Source organism: Onychomys torridus, chromosome 9 (assembly GCF_903995425.1).
Source record: "Onychomys torridus chromosome 9, mOncTor1.1, whole genome shotgun sequence".
Classification (NCBI taxonomy): Eukaryota; Metazoa; Chordata; class Mammalia; order Rodentia; family Cricetidae; genus Onychomys; species Onychomys torridus.
The window spans coordinates 15,406,192-15,416,190 of record NC_050451.1 but is presented as its reverse complement, the minus strand read 5'-3'; the positions used below and the strand labels follow the sequence as shown (position 1 = coordinate 15,416,190).

General features: G+C 38.7%; 1 pseudogene; it reads left to right on the top strand.

Annotated features, from left to right (window-relative positions):
- Positions 1-5,683: 5,683 nt before the first annotated feature.
- LOC118591187 lies at positions 5,684-6,472 on the top strand (annotated as a pseudogene).
- The last annotated feature ends 3,527 nt before the right edge of the window (positions 6,473-9,999 follow it).

The window sequence follows — 9,999 nt, the reverse complement described above, 5'->3', positions numbered from 1 at the left end:
AAAAAAATTCAAAGACAATACAAACCAGATACTCTGTGTAATATCCATCTTTGTAAGGCTGAAACACCACTATGGCTGCTGGCTCCACCCACCTCAGCTTCCCAACATGGCTGTGGTACAGTTTACCACCAGCTCTGGGTCTGGAGACATGTGAACCTTCAACTATCAGAAGCAGTTCTATCAAAGCAGCACATAGCCCAGAAACCTTTTCTTTTTCTTTTTTCTTTTTAACTATCAAAGGCTAAATCCACCATGCAGCAGAGTAAAGTGCCGCTTGTAGACTCCTCATTCCCATCACACTGCAGGTCAGACGCACATGCCAGGAACTGGCCATAGTAGCTCAAACCGGCAGGCTGCTGCTAACTTGAGAGAGACAACTAGGAAGCTGTTTTTAGCTCCATTTTAGAATCTTTTTTCTTGGGTTTTAGGTGGAAACTCTTGCCAACATGTTGGGCGCCATTTGTAGTTAGAGTTTTCCTGCCTGGCCCACAGTCAAGACAAATCTCTGTCACCTGTCAGGCCCATAGACGCTCAGAACCAACCAAGTAAACACATAGCAACTTATATTGCTTACAAACTGTGTGGCCCTGGCAGGCTTCTTGTTATCTACTTCTATCTTAAATTAACTCATTTCTGTTAGTCTATACTTTGCCACATGGCTTGTGGCTCACTGGTGTCTTTACATGTTGCTTCACATGGCAGCAGCTAGCAGTGTCTTCCTGCCCCAGTCTTCTACCTCCCAGAATTCTCTTCTTTCTTATCCCATCTATACTTCCTGCCTGGCCACTGGCCAGACAGCATTTTATTTATACAGAGTGATATCCATAGCAAAGAAGGTTTAAGGAGGCAATAGTATCTTATGGCATGCATTCCCCATTTGTAAAGCAAATGTTAAACTCCTGGTGAACTTGTAATAGGATTATCCCTCAAGACTGGAAAGAACTTGTAACTGCTGTCCTGGAACCCAGAGAACAGCTACAGGGGCACATGTGGTTCAAAGATGAGACTAAAACCATAGAAAGTCAGTGGAGGGCGAGAGGTGTGGAAATCTCCCAGGATCAGCTTCTAAGAGAAGGCCAATATGCTGAAATACAAAGACAATGTTTATATGATAACTAAATCCTAATTTTGTGTCAAATGGCAGCCATGAATGCATGGGACAGAATTGAGAAAGCAGGAAAGAAAATTGAGTCATTCACAAAAGTTATAAAGGGTCTAAAAGAATCCTTTTACAGGTTTCTTACAAAGACTGTCTTCAGCAGTAACTAGAATGTTCCTGAATTCAGAAGCTAGCCATATAATAATCAAATCTTTGCCTTTTGGGAATGTGAATGCAGCATGAAAGAGAATAATCAGGCCATTAAGGCAAGATCCACACCTTTGGAGGATTAGATAAGAGACACGATTAATGTTGAGTCTCATGGCCATGATGATATGTGGATAGGAGAAGCAATGTCAAGAAGTTTGAGGAATGTCAGATATTTTGGATGTGGAAAGCAAGGTCATTTGAAAAGGGACTGTAAACAAGGCATTCCTAGAAATAATGTTTCTTCAAGGAACAATGACAACAGAATGCCCCTTCCTTCCAGTGCATGCAGAAGGTATGGTAATCATTGAACAAATGAATGTAGGTCAACAAGAGACAGACAAGGTAATCCTTTGCCTCAGTCCTTGGGAAACTCCCAGAGGGGCCTCCGGCAGGCTCCCACAGCAAAAACAGAACTTTCCTGCTATTGTAGAAGAAACCCCTACTCAGAGCAATTAAATAACAAAATGCCTATTGGAATAAACCAGGCTGCTCACAGTGATGGAACAGCTGAGACAGAGAGAACAGAAAATTCAGGAGAAACCATAGAGAACAAAATTTTGACAAACTTCTGTAAATGAACAAAGACCAAAATTAACAATAAGAATAAATGATGTTTTGTTGTCCGGTCTAGTAGACACAGGTGCTGATGTGACTGACCATAATTGCACCAGAATTTTGACATTCAACTTGGCCTCTTCAGGAGGTAAACACTCAGCTCTTAGGGATTAGAACATTATCTCAAGTGAAACAGGGTGCAAGATGGCTTGAATGTATAGGTCCAGAAGGACAGAGAGGAAAATTAAGATCCATATGTGGCTAACATAGCTATGAATTTATGGGGATGAGATAATTTACAACAATGGAATACTCAGATTAACGTCCTCCAACCTCAGAAACAAATCATAAACTAGTACATGTTTCTGAGAGAAATATTAAAAGGTATTTTTCTAATGAGTGGTCACCAGCCATCCAGATTTTACAAGAACAGGGCACAACAATTGATGATCTTCCAAATACACCAACAGCTCTACCTTTAAAATGGTTAACAGACAAGTCTGTATGGGTTCAGCAATGGCCTTTAACAACAGAGAAACTCAAGGCTTTAGACGAGCTGGTACAAGAGCAATTAAATGCTTAGCATACTGAAATATCAACTAGCTCTTGGAATTCTCCTGTGTTTGTTATTTAAAAGAAATCTGGTAAATAGATAATGGTAACAGACCTTAGAGCAATTAATGAAGTAATTAGGCCAGTGGGCTATCTACAGTCTGGAAATACTTTGCCTACTCTATTACCTAAATGATGGCCTCTTACAGTTATTGATTTAAGACTGTTTCTTTTCAATACCCTTACAAGAAAAAGACAGAGAAAGATTTGTCTTCACATTGCCTACCTATAATAATTCTCAGTCAGTTAAGATATATCAATGGAGGGTCCTCCCATAGGGGATGTTGAATAGTATAACCCTGTGCTAATATTTTGTTCAACAGCCATTGGAAGTAATATGTAAAAAATTTCCTAAATGTAAATTTATCATTATATGGATGATATTTTACATGCTGACTTAAATGCAGATACTTTAGAAAGAATGTTTGAAGAAGTAAAGAAAATTTTGCCTTGCTGGGGATTACAAATTGCTCCTGAAAAGATACAAAGAGGAGATTCTATTAATTATTTAGGGTATAAAACAGGTTTATAAAAATTAGACCCCAAAAGGTGTAAATTAGGAGAGATCAATTATGGACTCTTAATGACTACTTTCAAAGATTATTTGAAGACATTTCTCATCTATGAACTATTGTCGGGGAAAAAGTGATGAACTGAGTAATTTCTTCAGAACATTAGAAGTTGACAAGGACTTAAATAATCCAAGAAAATTATCACCTATAGCTGAGAAAAAAATTTGCCTTGGTAGAAAAGAAAGTACAGGAACAATACGTGGATTGTATTGATCCAAAGCTGGATTGCATTTTGGTTATTTTACCCTCTAGGTATTCTCCTATAGGAATTTTAAAGCAGATGGAAGATATTATATTGGAATGGATATTTTTTACCAAATTAACATCAAAATTTTTTTTTTTTAATTATGTGGAAAAAAATCTCTGACTTGATTTGGAAAGGAAAATCAATTAGCAGGAATAGACCCAGCAGAAATTGTCATACTTTTAACTAAGGAGGACACTGAAAAATTATGGGCAGTAAGTGAACCTTGGCAAAGAGCTTGCAGTAATTTTTGGGAGAGATTAACAGCAAATATCCTAAAAGTGATAGAATTGATCTTATAAAGAGAGTTGATTGGATTTTGCCTCAAATTGTATGGGAAACACCCATATCTGGAGCTTATACATTTTATACATATGCAAACAAATAAGGAAAGGCAGGTTACAAATCAGAAAATTTAAGTAGAGTGGTTCAAAGTCCTTATAGTTCAGTTCAGAAATTGGAAGTGTATGCTATTCTGTTGGTATTAATGTATTTTTCAAAACCTCTCAACATAGTTACTGACTCTTAATATCCTGAAAGAGTGGTATTACATATTGAGACTGCAGAATTTACCCCTGATGAGTCAGAATTAACTTCACTATTTATTCAGTTACAAGATACAATCAGGAATAGGAATCATCCTTTATATATAACTCACATGCTATCCCATACTGGTCTACCAGGCCCTCTAGCACAAGGTAATGATGAGATTGATAAACTATTGACAGGAAATATGCTGGAGGCCTCTGAATTTCATTAAAAACATCACGTCAATAACAAAGGTTTAAAAAATATTTTTCCATAACCTGCCAACAAGCCAAGGAAATTGCAATGAAATGTCCTACTTGTTCCTTTTAGAATTAGAATCCATTACCAGCAGGATGTAACCCAAAGGGTACTCAGAGGAATGAAATCTGGCAGATGGATGTGTTTCACCTTGCAGAATTTGAAAAACTGAAATATGTACACCATACCATTGGTACTTATTGAGGATCTGAATGGGCAACTGCTTTGAGTTCTGAAAAAGCTGATTCTGTAATCACGCATTTCCTAGAAGTTATGGCCATCCTGGGTATACCTGCACAAATTAAAACTGACAATGCTCCAGCATATGTCTCTCTTGTGGATATCGCTCTGTTTAAATAAAGTTCTGATTGGCCAGTGGCCAGGCAGGAAGTATAGGTGGGACAAGAGAGAAGAGCATTCTGGGAAGTAGAAGGCTAGAGAGAGACACCGCCAGCCTCCGCCATGAGAAGCAACATGAAAAGACACTGGTAAGCCACAAGCCGTATGGCAATGTATAGACTAACAAAAATGGGTTAATTTAAGATAGAAGTAGCTAACAAGAAGCCTGCAACAGCCATACAGTTTCTAAACAATATAAGTCTCTGTGTGCTTTCTTGGTTGGGTCTGAGCGACTGTGGGACTGGCGGGTAAGAGAGATTTGTCCTGACTGGGCCAGGAAGGAATACTCTAACTACATGTCTCTGTTAAAATGAAACAGTTTTTTGCTTATTACAATATAAAGCACTTTACAGTACCATATAATCCTACAAGCTGTTATAGAAAGATCAAACAGAACTCTAAAGGATATGCTAAACAAAAAGGTGTAACAACCACCACCCCCCAAAATAGACTGCATAATGCTCTATTAACTTTAAATTTTCCCAATGCTAATAAGAAAGGAACAACAGCTGCAGAGAGACATTGGATAATAGAAAAAACTACAGAATTAAATCAACCTATATACCTTAAGGATGTACTGACCTCAGAATGGAAGCCAGGATATGTGTTACGTTGAAGATGAGGTTTTGCTTTTGTTTCCACAGGAGAAGATAAACTGTAGATACCATCAAATTTGATAAAGGTTCGATTTGAACAAGAGAGACCTATTAATTAGAAAAGATAATAGTTCATCAACTAGCATGACCAACCATTCAAGTTAAACTAACTTATACCATTAATACCTGCCTTTTCATTTAATCAAGATATAACTTGTCAAAAGGGAACCTCTCCAAAGTTAGTCTTGGGGAAAGGTTCTTGTTTTTGTCTTTTAGGAGAATGAAAGCTAAGGAATCTGAAGAATAGTGGACAAATGAGACATCTGAAGAAAAAGGCAAATCTAGAAAAAAAAAATGTTCCCAAAAAGTGTAAATTGGCCTATTGGTATATCATTTATAAAATTTCATGAGTCTTCCTGAATGTTTGTTTCTGCTCTTCTCTAACAACATTTAACACAAATGATCTTCTTTTGGTCCCAGTTAAATTAAAATTTAAATTTGTCTTTGGAGTTGGAGAATGGCTCTCTTTTTTTAAACCCAATCATGTTGTTAAAAGGAAAATTCAGGAGGCTGGCGCCGCTGGGACCTGCATCCAGTGGCTTAAGCAAGCATGAAGATCGCCAGGCAGAAACACACCAAGAAGCATCTTGGCTTCTTCTGTAACAATTTCGGAGTCCTTGAGCCCTACCAGATCCTTCTGGATGGCACTTTCTGCCAGGCAATGCTGCAGGGTCACATCCAGCTGCAGGACCAGCTGCCCAGCTACCTTATAGGGGAGACCCAGCTGTGCACCATGAGATGTATGTTAAAGGAGTTAGAAACACTGGGAAGGGAATTATATGAAGCAAAACTGATCGCACAGAAATGCCAGGTTCGAAATTGTCGTCATTTCAAGTGTGCCATGTGTGGATCAGAATGTTTCCTGTCCATGGTGGAGGAGGGAAATTCTCATCCTTATTTTGTGGCAACACAGGATCAGAACTTATCTGTGAAAGTAAAGAAAAGTCCCTGAATCCCCCTGATGTTCATTATTCAGAACACTATAGTCTTGGACAAGCCTTCACCCAGAACAGTGGCCTTTGTGAAGGCAGTGGGGTCAGGCCTGCTGGTTTCAGTGCACAAGAAACAGAGTATCAAGCATCTAAAGAAGGAGCAAGGCCTGGTGAGGAACCCTGAGAAGAGGAGGAGAAAGAAGGTGGGTGGCCCCAATCCTCTAAGCTGCTTGAAGAAAAAGAAGAAAGCACAGGACACAAAATGGCCTGCTTCAGAAAAGAAGAGGAGAAGGAAAAGAATCCGGAACAAATCGACACCTAAAGTTCTATCTGAGCAGCAGAGTGTGGAAGGATCATGTGTACTGTGGATATTCTGGAAGGCAATGGGAAAATTGATGGACTTCTAAAACTGTCAAAGTGTTTACAGCAAAGGACTAAACTTAGTTTTGTAAATTAATACTGTCACATATACTTTTGCCTAAAATTAAAGATTGGTTGGGTTTCTTTATTAGTATTCATCTTCAGTTGCTTTGAGAGGTGCTTTTTTTAATTATAAAATTATTTCCTGTTTCTCTACTCCTACCACCCAAGTAGTATGTATGTGCGTAGTATCTGCATTAGTATGTGTTTGCATATATACATGAGCTCTGTGTGTGTGTGTGTGTGTGTGTGTGTGTGTGTGTGTGTGTGTGTGTGACTGACTATATATAGGTGTGCGAAGAGACCAGAAGTCATGATGAGGCATCATCTTCTATCACACTCTTTCTTTATTTTTTGAGGCAGGGTCTCTCACTGAACTTTCCAGTTAAGTAATAGTGGTTGGTCATTAAGCCCCAGGGAATCTGTCTCCTCTCTGGTGCCAGATTGCCAGCATGCACTGCTGAACCGGGACTTTTTGTATGAGTCCTGGGATCTGAACACCGACTTCTCATGCTAGTTTTGCAGGTATGTTGCTTAGCCATCTCCCCAGTACCATGTGTATATAGTTTTAAAAATCAGACATAATGTCTCACTGGGTAAAGATGCTTGCTGCCTAGTTTAATGACTAAATGTGATCCCTGTGACCACATGGTGGAAAGAGAGAAATGACGCCCAAAAGTTGTCTTCTAACCTCCATACTTGCAAAAAAGAACAGATTAATGTACTTTGCAAAAGTTGAGGGAAAAGGGGATAAATTTAACCCCATTATTTTGTACAGTAAATATATGGCAATAAATGTTTAAAGCAAGTTCTAAAAACAATAAATAAATAAATAGATAGATAAATAATAAATAAATAAATAAATAAATAAATAAATAAATAAATAAAGGAAAATGCAAACTCCCTGTATCATGCCAGAAGAAAGAGCCATCTTCTGATATGAGACAGGAAAAGACAAAAAAAAAAAAATTAAAGGATTATTCTATTACTACTAATCTCAATTCTTTGATTCTATTCTGATTCTTTAAACTTTTCTTAAAGTATAAATTTTATATCAAAACTTACAAGATTAATATATACATATATTTTAAACTTTGTTACGATACTAATGGTCACACAGGCTTCAATTAGCTGCCTATACATGTCTCTATCAGTTTTGTGCAGAAAATTACAATCAAGCCTAACATCAAATTTGAACTCTCCAGGAAGGAGATGAGGCCCCACAAGAACAAAAATTCCACATGGACAATAATAATACCACTAAGCTGACAAACATCATCTACAGATCAGCTTTTGTGTTTATGTGTCATCACTGTTAATGTCCATGTTACACTGAGACTTCAGGAATTATTTACACAGCTTCACTAGCACAACTTGTTATCTCTCGCATTGGGTGGGCCACTCGGAGGCGTGTCCATGTGGCCACCGCCAGCAGCCCACATGGCCACCGCCAGCAGCCTAGGTCTGTACTCTAGTAATACACAAGAAAAAAGGCATGGAAAACACAGAGTACCTGACAGTGGGGGTGTTCTTGCTTGGGAAACCAAACATAACACAGGGATAAATCTTTTTTTTCTTCTTCTCCCCCCTTTTTTTATTATATTTGTGTTTTAATTTTACACATCAGCCATGGGTTCCCCTGTCCTCCCCCCTCCTGGCCCCACCCCACACCTTCCTCCCATCCCTTCCCCTCCATTCCCATGTCCTGCAGGATCAAGGCACCCCTGGGGATTCATTTAAACCTGGTGGATGCAGTACAGGCAGGTCCAGTCCCCTCCTTCCAGGCTGAAGAAAGTGTCCCTGTGTAAGCCCCAGGTTCCAAACAGCCAGCTCATGCACTAAGGACAGGTCCAGGTCCCACTGCCTGGATGCCTCCCAAACAGATCAAGCTATTCAATTGTCTCACTTATTCAGAGGGTCTGATCCAGCTAGGGGCTCCACAGCCTTTGGTTCACAATTCATGTGCTTTCATTCATCTGGCCTTTCGTTCCAATCCAACACAGGGATAAATCTTAAAGACAAACATCATCACTTCACTAACAATATGACCTTTAGGTGAGGCATTTGATTTCTTTTCGGCTAGGTCTCGCACAAAAACAGAGTAATCAATGAATCTGCCTCATTGGGTTGTGACTCCCATTAGGCGCCACATACTTGTTTTGGATACAGTAAGCGCTGTACCAGGATTGCTATTGGTGCCTCTCCCTAACATCAGAGCAATGGTTTTTGGTGTGTTATTAGTAGCAAACACCTTGAGCATCATATGCCATGAGACCTACTAAGACACCTGACTATACTGCATCTCAATCACAACTCCCAGCTGGCTGTCGGCAGCCAGTATTCCTTATAGACAGATGGAAGGTCTGCTCACCAAGAAGAGAACTGCCCACTTCGGCAATCCTCAAATAAACACAAGAAAGCATTCCCACCAAGCCACAGGGATGATGTGCTTAGAGCAGAAAAATCCAAAATACATACATTTTCTGTTCAAACAGGAAAAAAAAGTTCATTACTACCTCAGTCTTAAAATTGTCTACTCTGCTGATGTTATTACAGCCCTATCATGCACGTGGTTAGAGCTTAAGGAAGCCGGAATCCAGGCTGGACTCGGCTCAAGCGGGAACATGTGGCTGGATTTAAGCTTTTAGGCAGGACATAGCTACACTTTCTTGCTTGCTTGCTTGCTTGCTTGCTTTTTCTCTCTCTGGATTCAGATGCTAGGTAGCTGTTTTGAAACTCCTTCGGATTTCTACTGTTCTATTCAGACTTGGTAAGTCAATTAAGATATCAGATATTTTAAAGTAAAAAACTATTTAAAAGAGAAAAATTTTTTCCACATTAAAAAAAAAATTGGTTTTATATGTACATTGGAAAAAAATTGGGCTTTGTTTGATAAAATTTTAGGCAGTCTGAAAATGGAACAACTATATAAGAAGGTTAATATTGATGGAATTATTTTCTCTGAATTTGTCAAATGCAAATGAACTAGACATTGTTGAGGTATTTATTGCTTGTATATATGGTATATAGTTATTGTACTTTTGCATATAGTTTTTCTTATATTAGTTATAACTTTTTTCCTTTTTTCTTTTCATTAAAATAGAAAAGGGGAAATATGGTGATATTTTATTTGTACTGAAATGTAATTTTATTTGTATGCTAATAAATAAAATAGCCTGGGGGGTCAGAGCTAATAGCAAGTCATAGCAGAAGCTGGGCAGTGGTGGTACATGCCTTTAATCCCAGCACTTGGGAGGCAGAGCTAGATGGATCTTTGTGTGTTCAAGGACACAGCCAGCATGGAGACACATGCCTTTAATCTCAATACCAACCACAGAAGACCTGGAGGTCTGTACAGACAGGCAGTAATGAGGAGGTCATGTGGTTGGGTTTATAACCAATGAGAAGGCAGAGCAGAAAGTCAAAAAAAGGACAGACTGTACAACAAAGGATATAGCTGCCTTTCCTAGAATTAGACAATTAACCTAAAAATTTTCTTTTCAGAATAAAGATG